Source organism: Lactuca sativa, chromosome 8, assembly GCF_002870075.4.
Source record: "Lactuca sativa cultivar Salinas chromosome 8, Lsat_Salinas_v11, whole genome shotgun sequence".
NCBI lineage: Eukaryota > Viridiplantae > Streptophyta > Magnoliopsida > Asterales > Asteraceae > Lactuca > Lactuca sativa.
The window spans coordinates 20,671,424-20,677,111 of NC_056630.2; positions in this window are offsets into that span (position 1 = coordinate 20,671,424).

Genomic DNA, 5,688 nt, shown 5'->3' on the forward strand with positions numbered 1-5,688 from the left:
CTTTAGCCATCTACAAACCCAATTCTTGACAATCTTGATTCATACCTACTTCCGACGTATGACCGATTGTGGTGGTTCGAATAAATTAATTATTTTGGAAGTCAAAACATGCAAAACTGAAACAATAGTAAATAATTGACAATGATAGTAACACCTTACTCATAAATAAATCACAAATTTTATTCATCATCAAACGTCGATTACATTTTACAAGTTTCAGGAAAACTATCTAATCTGTAAAACTAATATCATCCCTCAGCCCGATGCGCCTTGCATGCTGAAAATGCTTAACCCTCGTCAGTCCCTTCGTAAGGGGATCTGCAGGATTCTCATCCGACGATATCCTCCTTGTCACGAGGAGTCCTTCTTCAATCTTGTGTCTTATGAAGTGATATTTTCTGTCAATGTGTCGGGATCTGCCATGATCTCTTGGTTCCTTGGCTAAGGCAACTGCACTATTATTGTCACAGAAAATCTCCATAGGTTCCTTAATAGCTAGTACAACTCCAAGGTCTCCGATGAAGTTCTTTAGCCATATCGCCTCCTTCGCTGCTTCACTCGCTGCTATATACTCTGATTCACAAGTTGAATCAGCCACCGTCTCCTGCTTGGAACTCTTCCAAGAAATTGCCCCTCCATTTAAGGTAAAGACCCAGCCCGACTGAGAGCGGAAGTTATCCCTATCAGTCTGAAAACCAGCATCACTATACCCTAATACTCTCAAGTCATAACTCCCACCAAGGGTAAGGATCCAATCCTTAGTCCTCCATAGGTACTTGAGAATGTTCTTTACCGCGGTCTAATGAGCCTTGCCAGGGTTCCCCTGATACCTGTTGACCATGCTCAAAGCAAATGCCACATCAGGGCGGGTACAAGTCATAGCATACATGATCGAGCCAACAGCGGAAGCATACGGTAGTTGGCTCATCTCAGCTATCTCTGCCTCTGTACTCGAACTCTGAGTCTTACTCAGTTTGGCATTGCTTTGGATCGGCAAATCTCCTTTCTTGGAATTCTGCATGTTGAACCTTTTCAACACCTTATCCAAGTAGGTACTCTAACTAAGTCCAATTAGTCTTTTACTCCTTTCTCTTAATATCCTTATCCCTAGGATATAGGCAGCCTCTCCTAGGTCCTTCATAGCAAAGCACTTCCCAAGCTAGGACTTAACCTCCTGCAAGGTTGGGATGTCATTTCCTATAAGTAGTATGTCATCCACATACAGTACCAAGAAGCTAACTATACTCCCACTAGCTCTGACATACACGCAAGACTCATCTTCACTTCTCGAGAAGCCAAACTCTTTTACCTTCTCATCAAAACAAAGATTCCAGCTACGAGATGCTTGTTTTAATCCATAAATGGATTTCTCAAGCTTGCATACTGTATTAGGGTACTCTGCACTGACAAAACCCTCTGGCTGATTCATGTACACATCCTCAGCCAACTTTCCATTTAGGAAAGCGGTTTTGACATCCATTTTCCATATTTCATAATCATGAAATGCTGCAATGGCTAGCATAACCCTAATAGACTTAATCTTTGCTACCGGCGAGAAGGTTTCATCATAATCAATACCCTGAGTCTGAGTAAAACCCTTCGCAACCAGTCGAGCCTTATAAGTATGCACTTTTCCTTCCATGTCGGTCTTCTTCTTGAAGATCCATTTGCACCCGACTGTTTTACGGCCTGGTACATGGTCAACCAAGTTCCAAACTTGATTGTCATACATGGACTGTATCTCGCTGTCCATAGCCTCCTTCCATTTAGCAGACTCCGGGCCTGCCATGGCTTCCTTAACACTACTAGGTTCATCCAAATTTACCAGTGTACTATCACTGATAAATGTATCACCTTCCGTAGTAATATGAAAACCATAATAAAACGCAGGTGTGTTCCTAACCCGTGTGGAACGCCTCGGAGGTACAGACATGTCAACTTGCTCAACAGGAGTTTCCTCCTCAGGTTGATTGCTAGTGTCTAAGGTTCCTTCACCAATTGCTTCTTGAATTTCTTCAAGATCAATTTGCCTCCCACTGTCTCCTTGGCTTATAAATTCTCTCTCACGAAAGACCCCTCTTCTCGCTACAAAGACCACATTCTCACTGGGTCTATAGAAGAGGTAACCAAAAGATTTTTGTGGGTAGCCGATGAAAATACACCTTTCACTTCGGGGTTCGAGCTTATCATGAGTCTCACACCTCACGAAAGCCTCGCAACCCCAAATCTTGATGTGGTTCAAATTGGGAACCTTCCCAGTCCACATCTCATGAGGTGTTTTGGTAACCTTCTTTGTAGGGACTAGATTAAGGATATGGGCGGGAGTCTCTAAGGCATACCCCCAAAAAGAGATTGGTAACGAAACTCGACTCATCATAGAGCGAACCATGTCCAACAAGGTTCGATTACGTCTCTCAACTACACCATTCAGCTGTGGTGTCCTGGGAGGAGTCAATTGTGAGACAATCCCACACTCCTTAAGATAGTCAAGGAACTCGGTACTAAGATACTCACCACCTCAATCAGATCGAAGCATCTTAATGTTCCTGCCCAATTGATTTTCTACTTCCTGTTTGAATTCCTTAAACCTTTCAAAGGTTTCTGACTTATGTTTGATTAAGTAGACATACCCATATCTACTAAAATCATCAATAAAAGTCACATAATACCGACTAGCATCCCTTGAGGCGGTTTTGAATGGCCCACATACATCAGTATGTATTAGGTCCAACAAACCCTCACCCCTTTCACAAGTTCCAGTGAAGGGTGATTTTGTCATCTTTCCAAGTAGACAAGATTCACAACTATCATCCGATTTAAGGTCGAATGATTCCAAAACTCCACTCTTTTGGAGTTGGCTTGTGTGTTTCTTGTTTAAATGTCCAAGATGACAATGCCACAATGATGCTTTATCTAGGCTAGTAGAAGAATTAATATACAACACATTATTTCCTAAGTTGTCTACAATCGACATAGTTTCATACGCACCATCACAAGGTAACGCTTTAAAATAAAACACATTTTTAAAGAAAGCATTAATACCACCACATTCATTATCAAACGAAAAGGTAAAACCTTGTTTGTACAAAGCATGAAAAGAAATAATATTTATCGCCATTTCAGACGAGTACACACATTTATTCAAATCTAATTTTAACCCATTATTAAGCAACAAAGTATAAACTCCAATCTTGGAAACAGGTGAAGCCTTCCTATTCCCCATGATCAAGTTTATCTTCCCGTGCTCCACATCCTCACTTCTTCTTAGGCCCTGCATATCAGAACATATGTGAATACCACATCCTGTATCAAGCACCCAAGAGTTAGAATATGATGAGTAATTAGACAATATATTGTAAATACCTGCATGGGTGGGTTTCACTTTCCCATCCTTTAGATCCTGCAAGTACTTAGGGTAGTTTCGCTTCCAGTGTGCCTTTTCATGGCAATAAAAGCATTCAGCATCCTTGGGAATGGCAGAAGGAGTGACAGAACCGCTCTTGGTCTTCGATGAGGAGCCTTCAAGAGACTTTCCCTTAGTACCCTTCGAAGGGTGCTTCCTCTTTTTCCCTTGGCCTTGCCCGATAGCCAAAACAGGGGTAGATGTTGGAGTAGGAGTAGCAGAGGTAACAACCGCCTTGCCCTTAAGACCGGTTTCAGCGGTCTTCAAGAGTCCTTGAAACTTGCTGATTGTAACTTCCTGCTTGTTCATATGATATGTCATACGAAATTGGTCATAACAAGAAGGTAAGGAGTGCAAAATGATGTCAATTGCCAACTCCTCAGGGATGTTCACATTCAACTTCAGCAAACGGTCCACATACCTTTGCATCTTTTGCATGTGAGCCGTGACGGAATCACCGTCCTTCATGCGGGTAGTTATTATGGAGGAGATTATTTCATATCGCTCCTGACGAGCACTCTGATGGTACCTTTCCATCAGGTCTTGGTGCATCTCAAAAGGGTAGAAATCTTCATATGACTTTTGGAGCTCGGCTGTCATCGTGGCCATCATGATACATGCCACCTTAGTAGCATCTCTCTCATGTGTCCTGAATTCAGCGATCTCCTCAGGAGTACCAGTAGACTCATCAATTTCTTTTAACTCCTTATCGAGGACATATTCCTTTTCCTCATAACGAGTAACCATCCTGATGTTCCTAATCCAATCCATGAAGTTGGAACCATCAAAGATGACCCTCCCACAAAGATTCATGAGAGAGAAAGAACCAGTTGGGTTAGAGCCTGAAGCATTAGTGTTGGAAGACATCTGAAAGAAGAAGGCAAGTTTAGATTAGATATATAGAATCCTTAATATGACACCCAAATGTAATATTAAGGCTAGGACCCAATCACAATATATTATACTTAGAAGAGGGATGCCGTAATCTAAGTAATAATATATTTGAAAGGTAGGTGAATGACGATTCACCAATTTCCACCATGAAAAACAAAATGAATTATTAGGTTTTAATTGGATTTGAAATTCCTAGATTCTTTTGAGATTCATTGAACTTTTCAATGGCATGTTTCAATCTCGATTGTGCCCTTCAAGTTTTGTGACTGGGATGCCGAGGATCACAAAACAAGGTGTGAATAACCATGCTAATTCACTTGGTACCCTTAATATTATCACCTAATCAATGTGCCGGTTAACCACACACGCTCCATTGATCCATGACAAACATTAAGTCACCCTTCGTGATCCTTACTAGTCCAAGTTAGTGTGCCGGTTAACCACACACGCTCCACCAACAACTTGGTAAGGTACAAAGTGTGAATTCCATGGACTAGCACCATGTTCACATTTTTCCTAAAATAACTAAGATTGGGAATTAAAAAGGTTTAGTTACTTTATAATAATCATTATACTTTTAATGAGGATTTAAAGTCATTGTCCTACCCGTTTGGCTAACGACCCTCCACCAGTCAAGCAAGCGGTGGGTGAGAGTGGAGACGCATTAAGTCGCCATTTTATAGGCAACAACCTTATACCCACCTTATAGACCGACTTCGTGAATGAGGCCTACTAACGGTAGAACGACTTATTCTTATACATATATATAATAATTAACCATTAATGTTATAAATAGTATAAGGGTTGAATTTTAACTATTAGAACTCTAAGGGTTGGAATTAAAGTTTATTAAAGTGTGTGAAACTTTAAAAATTCCAAAACTTGAGGACAAGTTTTGTAACTATCCAAAACTTTTCATTTCATAACTTATGAATTAAAGGTTCATAAAAATGAAGACTCTTCATTTTCATGTAACTTATGTGTTTAAAAGTGTGTGTTAAAGAAAGTGACATTTGGATATCCATAACTTGAGGACAAATTATGGACTCCATTAAAACACATAAATGATCAAGAATTAATTCTAAAGAATTCAGCAAATAATTCCTATCATCTTCTAAATTCATAAGAACATGAGCATGATCATCAAAATTTCAAGAATTATATGAACACATAAAATCATGGAATTTTGATATATGCTATTGTAAATGGATTAGAACAACCATTACACCAACTAAAACAAGTTTTAAAACACCAAAACAGTTTAGGGTAAGGTTTCTAGTCCATTTCCAGCAGCAAAAGTCGAAAATCTGCACTCTGTGGCTCCTACTCGTCGAGTGCATGAACCTACTCGGCGAGTAGGTTGAAGATACACATAAACTCGGTCAGTCCCC